This window comes from Elaeis guineensis, chromosome 1, assembly GCF_000442705.2.
Source record: "Elaeis guineensis isolate ETL-2024a chromosome 1, EG11, whole genome shotgun sequence".
In the NCBI taxonomy this organism is placed as follows: domain Eukaryota; kingdom Viridiplantae; phylum Streptophyta; class Magnoliopsida; order Arecales; family Arecaceae; genus Elaeis; species Elaeis guineensis.
The window spans coordinates 177836793-177854822 of record NC_025993.2 but is presented as its reverse complement, the minus strand read 5'-3'; positions in this window follow the sequence as shown (position 1 = coordinate 177854822).

The following is an 18030-nucleotide window of genomic DNA, read 5'->3' as shown; positions in this document are numbered from 1 at the left end:
TCCAAGACCTCGAAGAAACTTTTCGTACCCTTCGATGATATCGGATGAGGTTGAATCCGACTAAGTGCGCCTTCGGAGAAGTTTCTCGGACAACGAAGAATTGAGGCTAACCCTGAGAAGATAAAGGCAATCATCGACATGCGGCACCCGGACATCAAAAAGGAGGTACAGCAGCTTAACGGAAGGATCATCGCGCTCAGCCGATTCATCTCTCGATCGGCAAAGAGATGTCTCCCGTTCTTCAAGACCCTGAGGCAGGCGAAGGACTTCTCTTGGCCGGACGAGTGCCGGCAGGCCTTTGAGGATCTGAAAAGGTACCTGGCCTCCCCGCCGTTGCTTGTAAAGCCAGAAGTTGGAGAAACACTGTACCTCTACTTGGCAACCTTCCCAGAGACGGTTAGCTCGGTACTCGTCTGGGAGAACGAGAGCCGAATTCACCAACCCATATATTACACCAGCAAAGTGCTCCACGAAGCTGAAGCTCGGTACTCAAAGATGGAGAAAATGATATTCACCTTGATCGTGTCTGCACAACGACTCCGTCCGTATTTTCAAGCGCACGCTATCGTGGTCCTCACCGACTAGCCCCTGAGGGCGATTTTGCATCGCCCCGATACATCGGGATGACTGGTGAAATGGGTGGTGAGGCTGAGTGAGTTTGACATTCAGTACCGATCGTGACCTATCTTGAAAGCCCAGTCTTGGCCGACTTTATTGCGGAGTGCCCGACAACCGATCAAGGATCGGAAGGTGGGAGCTCCAGAGAAGCTGCAATCTCCAAACCTGACCCTGGGTCTACCTGGGTGTTGCACATCGACGGAGCTTCCAATGCTCGAAGGAGTGGGGTCGGGTTTTTGCTCACCAACTCAGAGAGAGTGGTTACCGAGTACGCCCTTCGATTCGACTTCAAAGCCTCCAATAATCAAGCCGAATATGAAGCGCTCCTCACTAGCTTGAGAGTTGTGAAGGATCTCGAGATCGACAGCCTCAGAGTCTTCTCCGACTTCCAGCTGATCGTGGGGCAAGTTAAAAGTGAATTTGAGGTGCGAGATCCAACCATGGCAAAATATCTCCAGCAGGTGAGAGATCTCGTGGCACACCTCAAGTATTTCGAGATCTCCCATATTTTCGGGTCAGAAAATGCTCGGGCCGATGCACTCTCCAGGCTTGCGACATCAGCCTACGACGCCTTGGGTCGAACATTGGTGGAGAGTCTCGAGCAGCCGAGCATCGACAGGATCGAGGAGGTGCTGAAACTGGTGATCGAATCAAGCTGGATGGATCCAATCGTTTGGTATCTGACCGACGGAACCAGCCCTGAAGATCCTGCGGAAGCCAAACGATTCCAATGGGTGGCCTCCCAATATGTGATAATAGATGTCCGACTCTACAAAAGATCGTTCTCCCTTCCCTTGCTCAGGTGCTTGGGACCGACTGACGCAGACTATGCGCTCAGAGAAGTACATGAAGGGATCTGCGAAAATCACTTGGGGGGCAAATCCTTGGCCTACAAAGTCCTACGACAGGGTTACTACTGGCCCACCATGAGAAAGGATGCGGCCGAGTTGGTTCGGAGGTGTGAACCATGTCAGAGGTACGCCAATATACAACACCGACCAGCCAACCAAATCACTCCCATTATTGCCCCGTGGCCCTTCGCCCAATGGGGAATCGACATACTCGATCCTTTCCCTCCGACGTCTGGCCAAAGGAAGTTCATAGTCATCACAATCGACTACTTCACTAAGTGGGTAGAAGCTGAATCTCTAGCACAAATCAATGAGCGAAAGATGGAAGACTTCGTCCAGAAGTCCATCATCTTCAGGTTCGGGCTACCACACACTATTATTACCGACAATAGATGACAATTCGACAACCGAGACTTTTGGAAGTTCTATGCGAGATTTCATATCGCGCACAGGCTGACCTCGGTCGGGCACCCACAGTCCAATGGCGAGGTCGAGGTAACCAACCGGACTATTCTGCATGGACAAAAGACCCGACTGAATGAAGCCAAAGGCCTCTGGGTCGAGGAATTGAATTCTGTCCTATGGGTGTACCGAACGACACCCCGTGTCCCGACCAGAGAATCTCCTTTCATCTTGGCCTATGGGACGGAGGCGATGATCCCGCTCGAGATCGGGCTACCATCGACTAGAGTCAAGCAGTACCACGAGCCGGGCAACTTCGAGTGCCGGAGAGCCGACTTGGACCTCCTACCCGAACTCCGGTGCGAGGCTCAACTCCGCATGGCTTCCTACCGACAGAAAGTGGCCCGATACTACAATGCTAAGGTTAAGCCGAAGCTTTTCAGGCCTAGGGACCTGGTCTTAAGAAAGGCAGAAGTTTCGAAGCCTCTAGACCGAGAAAAATTAGCTCCAAACTGGGAAGGACCCTACAAGATAGCGGACACCTACAGGCCGGGAGCCTACCGACTGGAGACTATAGAATGAAGCGCCATTCTCCGAACCTGGAATGCCAACAATCTGAGGTTGTACTACTAGTAAACTCTGTGTGCCCTTGTTCGGAATACAAACTCAGCTTCAAAATTTTGGAGCCTAGAATCTCAGCTCTCCAACTGTGCGTCAGCACTCGCTAGTAGTACGAGCCCCGACGCCATGACTTGGACCCAACATTCCATTGAAAATCTGCGGCTCAATCGCCGACGATGCATCGGACTCTTACGACGATCGATATATCTACGTTGGCGGAAAGCCGGCGATGGCGATGAAAAAACCCTCCTAAGTTGAAGCCATGCCCCTTCTGCAGCCAGCTCCCGAGCAAGGCGACTGGCTAACTTGCTGACTTGGCTCCGGCCAAGAAAGGCAAAATACCAACGCGACCAACATCGCGTTCGCGACATACTGACCAGGTCACGACCGATCGAAGGATATTCGGCTTATCACCGTTTATCGCACGTCGCGATGCATATGCCCGATAAAGAATCGGGCAATGGATGACCGACTTGTCATCAACCAAATGCGTCGGACACTATTCAACTATCAAACTCTACAAGATGATCGGGTCGAAGAGCTACGCCCGAAGGACGGACGACACCCGACGAACATGCCCGACTTAGGTCTGGGCAACGGGCGCTCGACTTAAACTCTCGACTGTCGGGTCATACGACAGTCGGGAGACCGATCTAAAATTGGAGCTCGCTCTGCCTTTACCATGGAGCGTGCTACCGACTGTCTCGGCTAGTTACCTGGGATCTTACCGAACATCCTAGCTAGGTACGTCGGGCCTACGACTTATACGCTCGAGGGCATTTCGGTGAAACATACATTCCAAGACACATTTCAGGATATTTAAAGAAAGAGAGAGAGTTAAAAAGTTTTCAATTTCATTCAAGTATGAACCAAATTTACAAAATTGGGCCGAAGCCCGACTACAAGTACATCAAGTAAGAACAAAAACAAAAACAAAGGATGCTCCGACTACTCGTCGGAGTCAGCATCTTCGACTGGGAGAAGTTCGAGGGCGACCGACGCGGCAGCTCAAGCCGGAGTAGCTTCGAGGTTCGGAGCCACCTCGCCTTCAGTGACCTGCTCTGGGATGGCTTCCTCCGCAGTAGTATGATCTCCCGACGATGGGTCGGCCAACTCACCCACGTCTTGGCCCTCCGGTCCTAGGAGAATGATGCTGCTGAGATCGAGCTCCGAGTACAGGCCCTGGACCGCTTTCCGGGCGTCCACGTACCCCATTCGGTATGAGAGGAAATCGCTCTCCAAGAGTTCCTCCCGATATTCGTCGGAGCCGCGGAAGTCCTCCACGGCCCGACCTATAGCCTCCTTCGCCGACTCTGCCTCCGCCCTCGCTATGTCTGCATCGACTTGAGCGGAGGATAAATTTTTCTCGGCCTTGGCGAGATTTCCCAAACTTACCCGGAGCTGCTCACGTTCGGCTTTGAGTTCACCGACGTAGTCGTCCCGCTCACGACGCAGCCGACGAACAGTGTGGGACTTCCGTTTGGCTTCCTCACGAGCCGACTGCAGCTCGACCCCCGAGGCGGCCAAGGCACTGGTAAGGCGGGAGACCTCTTCGGTGAGGTGGGAGATCTCCTCTTCGAATCGGGCCTCACGGTCGACCGACTGTTTCAGCTGATCGACCATTATTGCCTTGTTGGCCTCGACGGCCGTGGCCTTATCTTTCCAGGCCACCCGGAGATCACCGAACCTTCGATATCCGGCCTCCAGCTCGGATATGTTGTAAATCAGCTGCAAACAACAGACCGACCGTCAGAAGACCGAACTGATAGAAAGCGACGATGAAAATAAAAAGTGAAGGGGAGAGGCTTATCCGGATCATGGTCGGATAGAAGGAAGAAAGCATGTCAGATACCTGCTGATTCTTCATGATCTCGTGGTCGATCGGAAGGATAGTCGCCTGGCATAACCTCCTGGCCAAATCATGGTTGGCCAGGGCCGACGCACCTTCGGAAAGCTGGGCATCGGACGATGCACCACGGCTGGCCGACCTTCTGTCGTCGCCTGGCGCCATCGGGGCCTTCCCTCATTCGGACACCCAGGTGTTGGGAATAGTGTCCCAAAGCCAATCGTCAGCCTGTTGACGGTTGTGCTCATTTTTGTATATGCACATGAATTATGAATTAATAAAAATTATTTTGATATTTTTTATCATAAAATATTTCATCTTCTAATGAACTCCTATGTTGTGGTGAAGTCCTTAGGACTATTTAGACTCGACAAAGGAGGATTTATCGTTTAGTCCTTAAATCTGTTCGCGACCAAATGATACGTTGTTACCAAGGACGATAACGTTTATCAAATATAGGTCATTATGTGCCATATAGGTTGGTTGTGCTCTTAACCAATGAGTGTGGAGACACTGGTATGGCATACAGGTGAGATGTTAGGGTGCATCTGCACTGAACATGATCGACTCTGGAGCTATTTCTGCTGTCAAGATTTGCTCCGATGGAATATAGGTATAAATATTTTTCCGACCTGAGACTGCCACGGTGACTTGCAAGCAACTCACTGCACTTAGGCACTGGACTACTTGAATGTTTAATTCAGTGATGGAAGGCTGCTGGGTGTAGTCAAGTACTTGACTTGTCGGTGCGTGTGTCAAGATAGAATTGACCACTCCAGTTTAAGAGCTGTGTACAGTCATATTTCAATTTAGCAAAACCTTGACCAGGGTAGTCCTTGTGAGGAGTCACAGGACTGTTTGAGTTGAGCACGATTCGGATGATCTGATCAGGGTTGACAGTTTAACCCTGAGTCGTCCTAAATACTTGGGGTCAAAAGGATGAATTATACAATAACCATATTCATGTAGGTTCTGAGTCTTGCGATTGTGACTCTTCGATCTATCCGGACGTCGGGTATCATTACTAGATGGTCACTTCGATTAGTACAGAAATTAATTCCTGTGCTACCGGTTTAGGTTCGAACCTGCAGGGTCACACACATTAGAGGTTCTTATCTGATCTAATGGCTGATGTAGAATCCTACATGTTTGAAACTCAATGATCGAGAATCAGGATTTTCTGATCACGAGTTCCACACATTATGGGTACCGAGATCAAGAGTCCCACTGGTTGGGACTTTTCGATCAGGGTTATATATCGATGAATTCTGATGCCCGATTGCCCATCGAATTTGGACTCAATATTTATGAGAGGTTTAATTAGTGATTTGATCGCTAATTAACTCAATTTGATTGAGTAATTATTTTTGGATCAAGTCCAATTGAATTGGATTCAGTTGGGTTTGACCCGATTAGGTTAAGAGTTGACCTAATCGTCGAGATAGTTTGGTCCCTGATTTGATCAGGAGTTGGACTTAGTCAATTCCTGATTTGATTAGGATTTTATTGAGCCTAATTAAGTCTAATTAAGTTAGATTTAAATTAGTCTAATTAGACCTAACTTATTTGGTTCAATTAGGTTGGTTTAAATAATTAAACCACCTTGACCCAATCTCCATGCGCCACCTCACTTCCATTGCACCCATTTGAATTCATGAGAAGGAACTTCTCATGAATTTTTTCCTCACGCCAAGCCCTTCTCCACGCCCCACTTTAATGTGCCAAATGAATGGATAAGGATGATTGGTTGGCCATTCAAATTCAAAATAAAGTTTGAATTTGAATGGACAATCAATCTTTACAACTTATCCCTTTTTTTATGTCCTATTTATTACATAAGAAAAGGTTTCTCATGAAATCACTCCATGCACAATTTAAGCCATGCCTCACGCCTTTAGTGGATAAGGGATGAGTTGGTATCCATTTGAATTCAAAATTTGATTTGCATTCAAATGTGCAATTACTCATCTTTATCCTTTCTTTTGGATAAAACATTTGATGTTGTTATAAAAGGAGGAGAAGAGTGGGGCGTGCAAGAAGAAGATTTTTGGAGAAAAATTTTAGGGCGTGAGAAGTCTTGTGCATGAGAAGGAAGTCCATATCCTTCCAAGAGAAAAAGAAAGAAAAGAAAGAAAAATGGGTGCAAGGTTTTCAGTGAGTTTCCTAAAGTTTTAGCTTGGGGTTCGGGAAGTGAGAAAGTGAACTACGAGTGTTGTGTACCCATAAAATCTCAGAAAGATCTTCAACATCCTCTCAAGCATGTCTGTTGATGATCCAAAGCATCTGAAGAATCGACAGACATCGATCGAAGGAGTTCGATCAGTATCGACCGTCAAAAGGGCTCTAATCGAGCTAGCACTCGTGAGGAGTCGATCAAATCAGAAGCTTCGTGTGGACGATCCGCAGAGGCCAAACACGCTATGTGGCTACGTCGCGACGATCAGACTCTCCCGACGGTGATCAGATTGCGGTGATATACTACCCGCACAAAGGTATTGTGTTCTGAACACATTACAATAAAGTGTTTATTGTTCAAATTTGAATTTCAAATTTAAATGCATGCATGCTATATATCATATTTAGATCCTAGTGTAGGATAAATTTATGTTAATTAATTAGATTAATTAATATTTTTTCGCTGTAAAATCGTGATTTTGAAAAAAATTTTAAAATTACCATTTTATCCCTGTACTGAATTTTCTCCACAAATGGTATCAGAGCGGGTTCTTAGATATGATATATATATTTGTATGCGTAGATTAAGTTGTCATCTAAAAGTTTAAATTTAAAATTTAAAATTTAAAATTTGAAATTTGAAATTTGAATTTTGAAAGTTGTTCGAAATTCAAAATTCAAAAATTTAAAATTTAAAATTTGAAATTTAAATTTTGAAATTTGAAATTCAAAATTCAAAAATTTGAAATTTAAAATTTGAAATTTGGTTGAAATTTTAAATTTGAAATTCAAAATTTGAAATTCAAAATTCAAAATTTATTTGAAATTTAAAATTCAAAATTTAAAATTTAAAATTTAAAATTTTAATTTTGAAATTGGTATATTTAGATATACTTGTTTCAAGTAGCAAGTAATCGAATTGGGTTGGTTGCCATGGCCGTCCGATCATAGGAGAAAAGCAGGGTTTAAAGGCCCTCTCCTCCCATTCGTTGGGGTCTCCTATGGCGGTAGGGGTGCCGCTGCAATTATATCCCATGCAGATGAAGCAGCGAAAGAAATTAATTGTAAAGGTTCAATTATAAAATTTATCATGAATGTGTTAGATTAGATCTAAAGGAATATTCATGATTTATTTTGATTTGAGTTATTTTCTGTTATCTAATTAGCAATATGATTGCTATTTATGAAATGTACTGATCTATTTGTGAAATGAGTCAACATATTTGGTGAACAGAAAATAAAATCTTTCAAATTTGAAAATTATTTTCGAAATACCAAATCCTGACCCATCAGCCTAAATACTTAATTAAAAGAATTAAGTGTTGTCTAGTAGGTCTAGAATTGTGAATTAAGACCTAAGACAATTGCATAAACTTGTGGGTCAATGGGTTAAATAGATTAGGTCCATAATTAGGTTAGACCTAAGGTTAGCTTAAAGAAATGGACTAAATTAGAGTAATTGATCAAATCTAATCAAAAGTTGAATTAGATTAGGTCAAGGATACTCTAGACTCAACTCCAATAGTTGTAGTTGAATGGGTCCATGTCTTTAACTAGACCAAGATGGACTTAATTCATGGCTACGCGGTGGAACCCAATTTACTAAGTTGATCGAATTGAAACTAATAAACCGGTTGGTGTCTAAGGTAAGTTTGACAGTTTGACCAGTGAATTTTAAGTGGGAGCTACTCGCAGTGATTCGATCTCTGACGAGTTAATGGCATATCCCCACCACTGATCTCACTTACCTGGCCAACCTGGTGAATTAGATTTTGATTAGATCACTTGGTGATTAGGGCTCACCCATGTCATTAAGTAAATCAGTTTGACTGATTTAGGTGCTCCTAACGCCAGCTTTAATTAAATCTTTTTTTTAATCTGACTTGGTGAAGTCAGTGGGAGGATTGAAATTGGCTGGATATTTTTTTCTCATCTATCCTTTAATAAAATCCTCAAAAATTATTAGATCCCTAAAAATGATTAAGTTATATTGATAACTAAGTCATAGCCTCCCATTAAGTGAGTGATAATGAGTCTATTAGTTTAATAATCATTGGAGGCCCAAAGGCCTGGTGCTTATTGACTAATGAAATTATCATTCATAATATGATAATTTGGTTTGAGTCTTTCTGATGATGGTCAGGTTGGCCGGCTAAAGTCGGATCTGATCATTTATTGGTCTGATTCACCAAATCAAATCATGTTAATGGTTGGACCTAACCAGATCTTTTCAGTGGAGGCCAAAGCCTACTGATTAGGTTCTGGGGCAAAATCAATTACTAGAAGTTGTTTAGAGAAACAACTGGTTATGAACCTACCCATAGATGCACATGGGTTGACCAACCAAAGTTGGGCTCGTGTGTAGTTTGTGTGATTCTAATACCCACTAAGGAATTAAAGTAATTTTTTGAATTGGAGGTTGAGGCTACCAGTTCGTAAAAATACTGGAAAAAACTTTAGACTAAAGTCCAAGTCTTTAGTATTTATAATTTATGTACTAATAGAGATCTGATTTTTCTTTATGCAGCTATGGCCACTATCCTGTCCCTCCGGTCATTATTAGATAATGACAAGCTCATGGGACCTAATTTCGATAGCTGGTATCAAAAATTAAAAATCGTCCATGAGCATGAGCGGATCCTTTATGTAGTAACGGATCCTGCACCTGAGGAGCCAGCCCCGAACGCTTGAGGAACGATCTGGACACTTACCAGAAGTGGCTCAACGACCGCACCACCGTTCGGTACATTATGCTGGCGGCAATGAATGATGAGTTCAGCCGCAGGTTCGAGAATGTCCAACCACAGGAGATGCTTCAAATGTTGAACGACTCCTTTGGCACGCCTGACGACGTTGAAAGACACAAAACTAGTTGTGCCATTTTCAATGCTCGGATGAGGGATGGAGCCTCAGTCACTGATTATGTACTGTACATGATCGAAATGATTGAGTGCCTAAGTAAACTGGGCTTTCCCCTGCATGAGTAGCTCGGTAAGGATGCGATCCTTAATTCATTGTCCAAGTCCTTCCTCTCCTTCCTTACTCATTTTCGGATGACAAAGTCTGCAGTTAACTACCACGGCTTGTTGGGGTTGCTGCAGAACTTTGGGAGGGTCTTCTTCTGGTTGTCGACCCTTTAAGAAAGGGAAGAAGAAGAACAAGAAGAAAAAGAATAAGAAGGTGCAGCTGCACGCTGGGACGTCTACACAGGGTCAGACCAAGAAGCGCAAGCCCGACCAGAGCCAGGCGGAGTGCTTCTTTTGCAAGAAGTAGGGGCACTGAAAGAGGAACTGTCCTCTATACATTGCTTCCCTGGACCCGAACAGGCCGAAGAAGAAGCAAGGTACTTATATGATAACACCTTGTAACTTTTTCATTTGTGATACTACTGCCTGGGTATTGGATACCGGAAGTCCTTATCATATTTGCAATTCGATGCAGGGTCTGCAGATCAGTAGGAGATTTGATGGAGGTGATAGATTCCTGAACGTTGGAGATGGAAGTAAAGTTCCAGTTCTAGCATTAGGAATCATGAACCTTGTAATCAATTCTCGAAACGTAATTCTGAGTGAACGTCACTATTGTCCAAGCTTTTTATTAAATATTATTTTTGTAGGCCTTTTGGCCATGAACGGTTATCAATTTTTAATAAAAGAAAATATTTGCAATATCATTTTGAATGGTGTTACAATATTTGTTGGACAACTTAATAATAAAATTTACTTTCTATCACAACCTGTTAATGTGGTTCAAACCTCTGGTAAACGCCCTAGAATAGATAATGTGTCAGAAGTCTACATTTGGCACTGTAGGCTAGGTCATATCAATAAGAACAGGATAAACATGTTGGCTCAAGAAGAAATTCTTGAAGTAGGTGATTGTGAATCACTTCCAACCTGTGAGTCCTGTCTTCTTGGTAAAATGATCAAGTCACCTTTTACTAGAAAAGGTGAGCGAGCCAGTGAACTCTTGGCTCTGGTACATTCTGATGTATGTGGACCCATGAGCTCAAGTACAAGAGGTGGATATTTCTACTTCATAACCTTCACAGACGATCTATTGAGGTATGGGTATGTCTATTTAATGAAGCATAAGTCGGAGTCGTTCGAAATGTTCAAACTATTCCGAAATGAGGTAGAAAAATAAACTGAAAAATGTATTAAAACTCTTCGATCTGATCGAGGAGGTGAATACATTTTCAATGATTTTCTGACATATCTTGGGGAGAATGGGATTCTCTCTCAGTGGACACCTCCTGAAACACCACAGCATAATGGTGTGTCTGAAAAGAGGAATCGGACCTTGTTGGACATGGTTCGATCCATGATGGAGTTTGCTGGTCTGCCGATCTCCTTCTGGGGATATGCGCTCGAATCAACTTGTTACCTTCTAAATAGAGTTTCGAGTAAGTCTGTAACCAAAATGCCATATGAGATATGGAAAGGATGTAAGCCAGTACTCTCGCACCTTAGGGTTTGGGGGTGTCCGGCTTATATTAAACGTTTAATTATGGACAAGCTTGGACCTAGGTCTGATAAGTGTAATTTTATAGGGTACCCAAAAGAGACCAAAGGATATTACTTCTACCTAGCTGATGAGCAAAAAGTGTTTGTCAGCCTTAAGGCAATTTTTTTAAAAAAGGAGTTCCTTGGTGAAGGGACTGTTGCCTCTAAGGTCGAACTTGACGAAGTTCGACAGGTGAAAAAACCAACACAAATTGCTGAATCTGAATCAGATTTGATTAGATCAGATCCGAAGCCCATTGTTCAAGCACCCTTAAGGCAATCTGGTAGAGTACCACGTCAATCAGACAGATACTATGATTTCTTGGTCTGGGATGACGATCCTATCGAACTTGATGAAAACGATGAGGATCCGATCACCTACATGGATGCAATGCAGAGATCCGACTCTGAGAAATGGCTAGAGGCCATGAAATCCGAAATGGAGTCCATGAAGGTCAACGATGTGTGGACATCGGTTGACCCACCCGAAGGAGTAAAACCCATAGGGTGCAAATGGATCTTCAAGAGGAAGAGAGGCACAGACGGAAAGATGGAAACCTATAAAGCCCGTCTGGTTGCCAAGGGATATCGTCAACATTATGGTATAGACTATGACGAGATATTTTTTTCTGTGACAATGCTCAAATCCATTCAAATTATGCTTGCGATAGCTGTCCATCTGGACTATGAAATCTGGCAGATGGATGTGAAGACAGCTTTCCTAAATGGAGAGCTGAATGAAGAGGTGTATATGATACAACCTGAAGGATTCACATCCACAGATGAGTCTAAGGTGTGCAGGCTATAGAGGTCCATTTATAGACTTAAGCAAGCATCACGGAGTTGAAACATACATTTTGATAAGACGATCAAGACGTATGGCTTCGTTAAGAACGGAGAAGAGCCATGTATTTATAAGTGGGCTAATGGTCCAGTAGTAGTATTTCTTGTATTGTATGTGGATGACATTCTCTTAATCGGGAATGATGTCCCTGCATTACAGAGAATAAAGATTTGACTGTCGTCACAGTTCTCCATGAAGGATCTGGGAGAAGCTTCCTACATCCTAGGGATGAGGATCTATAGGGATAGATCTAAAAGGTTGCTTGGTTTATCACAGTCCACGTACATTGATACTATGCTGAAGAGGTTCAGCATGGAGAATTTCAAGAAAGGCTATCTTTTGATAGGCCATGAAATTTTTCTCTCGAAGAGGGATTGTCCGACAACACCTCAAGAGAGAGAGCGTATGGATAGGATTCCATATGCTTCGGTAGTGTGATCTATCATGTACGCTATGACATGTACACGATCAGATGTGGCATACTCACTAGGGGTAGTGAGTAGATACCAATCTGATCCAGGGAAGAACAACTGGAAGGTTGTTAAAATCATCCTGAAGTATTTAAGAAATACTAAGAACCAGTGGCTTGTTTATGGTGAATCAGACTTGAGACTTATAGAGTTTACAGACTCTAGTTTCCAATCTGATCACGATGACAGCAAAAGTGTGTCGGGATTTATTTTTACCCTTAATGGTAGGGCTATCTGCTGGAAAAGTTTCAAACAGCACACAGTGGCCGACATACTCTGCATCAGATGCTGTCAAAGAAACGGTGTGGCTGAGAAAATTTATCACCGAGCTCGGAGTAGCACCCTCCCTTGTTGGTCCAGTTCTGCTCTACTGTGACAGCTCTGGAGCCATTGCTCAGGCGAAGGAACCAAAGGCACACCAACGGACGAAGCATATTCTGCACCGCTACCATCTCATCCGAAAAATTATGGATCGAGGTGACGTCGATCTTCAGAAGATCGATGAGAAGGAGAACCTGACCGACCCATTCACTAAAGCCATTGCGGTGAAAGAGTTCGACAACTACAAGTCGAAGATGGGTATTAGATACTGTATCGATTGGCTTTAGGCCAAGTGGGAGATTATTGGGAATAGTGTCTCAAAGCCAATCGTCAGCCTGTTGACGGTTGTGCTCATTTTTGTATATGTACATGAATTATGAATTAATAAAAATTATTTTGATATTTTTTATCATAAAATATTTCATCTTCTAATGAACTCCTATGTTGTGGTGAAGTTCTTAGGACTATTTAGACTCGACAAAGGAGGATTTGTCGTTTAGTCCTTAAATCTGTTCGCGACCAAATGATACGTTGTTACCAAGGACGATAACGTTTATCAAATATAGGTCATTATGTACCATATAGGTTGGTTGTCCTCTTAACCAATGAGTGTGGAGACACTGGTATGGCATACAGGTGAGATGTTAGGGTGCATCTGCACTGAACATGACCGACTCTGGAGCTATTTCTACTGTCAAGATTTGCTCCGATAGAATATAGGTATAAATATCCTTCCGACCTGAGACTGCCACGATGACTTGCAAGCAACTCACTACACTTAGGCACTGGACTACCTGAATGTTTAATTCAGTGATGGAAGGCTGCTGGGTGTAGTCAAGTACTTGACTTGTGAGGAGTCACAGGACTGTTTGAGTTGAGCACGATTTAGATAATCTGATCAGGGTTGACAGTTTAACCCTGAATCGTCCTAAACACAGGGGTCAAAAGGATGAATTATACAGTAACCATATTCATGTAGGTTCTGAGTGTTGCGATTGCGACTCTTCGATCTATCCGAACATCGGGTACCATTGCTAGATGGTCACTTCGATTAGTACAGGAATTGGTTCCTGTGCTACCAGCTTAGGTTCGAACCTGCAGGGTCACACACATTAAAGGTTCCTATCTAATCTGATGGCTGATGTAGAATCATACATATTTGAGACTCAGTGATTGAGAATCAGGATTCTCTGATCATGAGTTCCACACATTATGGGTACCGGGGTCAAGAGTCCCACTGGTTGGGACTTTTCGATCAGGGTTACATATCGACGAATTCTGATGTCCGATTGCCCATCGGATTTAGACTCAATATTTATGAGAGATTTAATTAGTGATTTGATCGTTAATTAACTCAATTTGATTGAGTAATTATTTTTGGATCAAGTCCAATTGAATTGGATTCAGTTGTGTTTGACCCGATTAGGTTAAGAGTTGACCTAATCGTCGAGATGGTTTGGTCCCTGATTTGATCAGGGGTTGGGCTTAATCAGTTCTTGATTTGATTAAGATTTTATTGAGCCTAATTAAACCTAATTAAGTTGGATTTAAATTAGTCTAATTGGACCTAACTTATTTGGTTCAATTAGGTTGGTTTAAATAATTAAACCACCTTGACCCAATCTCCATGCGCCACCTCACTTCCATTGCACCCATTTGAATTCATGAGAAGGAACTTTTCATGAATTTTTTTCTCACGCCAAGCCCTTCTCCATGCCCCACTTTAATGTGCCAAATGAATGGATAAGGATGATTGGTTGGCCATTCAAATTCAAAATAAAGTTTGAATTTGAATGGGCAATCAATCTTTGCACCTTATCCCTTTTTTTACGTCCTATTTATTACATGAGAAAATATTTCTCATGAAATCACTCCATGCATAATTTAAGCCACGCCTCACGCTTTTAGTGGATAAGGGATGAGTTGGTATCCATTTGAATTCAAAATTTGATTTGAATTCAAATGTGCAATTACTCATCTTTATCCTTTCTTTTGGATAAGACATTTGATGTTGTTATAAAAGGAGGAGAAGAGTGGGGCGTGCAAAAAGAAGATTTTTGAAAAAAAATTCTGGGACGTCAGAAGTCTTGTGCGTGAGAAGGAAGTCCGTATCCTTCCAAGAGAAAAAGAAAGAAAAGTGGGTGCAAGATTTTCAGTGAGTTCCTTAGAGTTTTAGCCTGGGGTTCGGGAAGTGAGAAAGTGAGCTACGAGTGTCGTGAGCCCACAAAATCTCAGGAAGATCTTCAACATCCTCTCAAGCACGTCTGTTGAGGATCTGAAGCATCCGAAGAATCGATAGACATCGATCGAAGGAGTTTGATCAACATCGGCCGTCAAAAGGGCTCTACATCGAGCTAGCACTCGTGAGGAGTCGATCAGATCGGAAGCTTCGTGTGGACGATCCGCAGAAGCCAGACACACTGTGTGACTGCATTGCGATGATCGGACTCTCCCGACAGTGATTAGATTGCGGCGATCTACTACCCACACAAAGGTATTGTGTTCTGAACACATTACAATAAAGTGTTTATTGTTCAAATTCGAATTTCAAATTTAAATGTATACATGCTATATATCATATTTAGATCCTAGTGTAGGGTAAATTTATGTTAATTAATTAGATTAATTAATATTTTTTCACTGTAAAATTATGATTTTAAAAAAAAATTTAAAATTATCATTTTACCTCTGTACTGAATTTTTCCCACACCAGGCCCTGACATCAGAAAGAGAAAGGAGGCTCGAGCCCGTCTGGGTCCCTTCCGAGGCCGCAACGACCGTCGATGCAGGTCGTTCGGGCTCGCGTGTCTCTGCACGAACCTCGTCAGCCAGTTGTGCGGCTGGCACATCTTCGATCGCTTCCTCGATCACCCATCCCTCGGATGGGGCTGGTCCCTCGGCCGCTCGTTCCTCGGACGGAGCTTCAGGGGGAACCGTCGGCACTGACAGCACGATGATCGGCTCATGATCCGACGCTCGTTCAGAGCTGAGCTACACCCCCGTCGCCGCAGGCTCGCTCGACGATGCTACCTGAGGCCTCTTGGGAGGCCGCGATGGTTCGACTCTGTGCGCCGGCCTCTTCCGCGTCGCATGTTATCGAATGTCAGCTTCCGTCAGCCTCACCCTCGGCGGCATGCCTGCAATTTCAACAGAGGATCAGCACCAGCAAAAAAAAAAGAAAAGAAAAGAAGAACAGACCTAGATGAGGAATCGAGCTCAGACCGGCGTCATACAGAGCTTGCTTGGTGACGAGCTCCCTCTGCTTCAGCATCGAGATGTCCTTCAAACGGTGGAAATCCTCTCGGTCCCCATCCTCCACCCGACTATTCTCATTCGGCTGAGTCCGAGGGTCCCCCCAGCGGGAAGGAAACCCCCAAGGAAGTGAAGAAGAAGCAAAGAAGAACTGGTTCTTCCATCCATGGATTGACGATGAAAGACCAGTGATGAAAGAAAGATCCTTCCGAAGGTTGAAAAATCACCACCCTTGGACTTTAGGATAGGGTCGGAGAACAAAAAATGCTCGAAAGAAAAAAATACGAGGATTGGTCGGCAAAAGCCGACACAACAAAATAACATTGACTATCAGTCGGACTGAGTTCGATGCCAGTTACGCTGGACAAAGTCCGTAATAGTCCAGTATGTTCCGGACGAACTCCGAAACCGGAAAGCGAAGACCGACCCGGAGGTCCTCGACGTAGAAAGCCACCTAGCCCGGAGGTGGGTTGTTAACCCGACCATCGGCTCCAGGGGCGAACAGCCGAAACTGCTCCGGGATGCAGTACTGCTCCCTGAGCCGATCGACGTTCGGCCCCGAAAGTGAAGAAACCTCCACCTCCGGGGTCGATCGAGAATCATCGGTCGGGTTCCCTGACCGACTTCCTCGTGGGGAGGTTCTGGCCATGATGCTAGAACCGAGGTCGAAGGATGAAGAAGAAGAAGAAGGAAGAAAATTCCAAGGAAGCAAAGAGAAAACGGAAAGACAAAGACGAAGGCTCCTGGAAAACTTTCTAAGGAAGGAGACAGGGACAACTACCTGAGACAAAGGGGGACCACTCGACCAGAGTCTCGGCAATAAGGCTACGAAAAGTGAAGTTTTGGATGCAGGTGGCCCTATATATATAGTGCCCCTCGACGGTCGGGATGAGAGCACGCCCAACGAGGGTCTCCCAGATCGTGACACGTGACGGCATCTGGACCTTCCCTCGGTCCGACGATTCGACGCACCCTCCCCAGATCAGGCCACGTCGCCTCCATCCGCTTGAACGGGTTCGGCCCAATGGCCCCCTGCCACGTGGCAGAAAAACCGTGGTAGTTTGCGTTCCCGAGGAGGCGGCGAAAACGGCGATTTCTATTTCCGATGGGACGTCTGACACCGATGAGATGCCTGACATCCATAAGACGTCTGGTGCCGGACCGATCATTGGTACGGTCGCTAGAGTCGGAGCACGATACGATGGATATCCACTCCTTTCGCCCGAAGCTGTCGCCCACGCGAAGACGCTGGCCAGCACGACATCCGACTCAGGAGTGGGGGGGGGCAACTGTTGGGATATACCGACCGACCTCTTTCACACCGACTCATCCTCGGGCCTGTCCGACTCTACCGACCGCACCGACCGATGACTGCCGATACCGTTCGATCGAAGGTATGTCAGTCAGGCAGACCTGTTCCGTTCCCGACTAACCGAACGGCAGAGCTCGATGTACGACTCTCGTAACACGCCAGACCAGCCAACGGTGTCCCTGGGTCTTCACCCGACGTCCCGCAACCAAATACGGACGTATGGTCGGTCGGCTCCTCCAAACACCGTACGACTGCTGAGGGCTGCCGTCCTGACAAGGGCGTGCGGCATAGCCGCTCTGGGGCATTGTCCTGTCAAGGACATAGATTAATCTCAGCGATTTGACAACTCACGGTGACTTGACAGTCCGCGGCGACTCTGACAGCCTCCGATGATTTGACAACTCTCCAAGTTGTCTGCGCCATTAATGACGGCACCACGCCGCGTTCTACTATAAAACGGGGAAGGCAACAGTACTGCGAGGAGGTTCTTTCGAAGCCCCTGGACCCACTCTCTCTCTCTCGCTGAGTTCCCCTGATTCTTTTCTACTGTTGCCTAGTCTCCTCTCTGACTTGACCGTCGGAGGGTCTCTGCCGGAGGCATCTCCGGTCAGTGTGGACTTCTCTTGCAGGTGCTCGTTCCCGACGACCAGGTGATGAGGGGATTGGCCGCAACAGGATGTTTCCCTTTCTTGCTGCCATGAGTGTCGTCGTGGGTTGTCGGCCTCAAAGCCTTCGGAGGCTACAGTTGGGAGAGAAGATGGAAGGGGAGGACGCCCCCTATTTTCAAAATGGAGAGAGGAAGAGTGTTCCCCG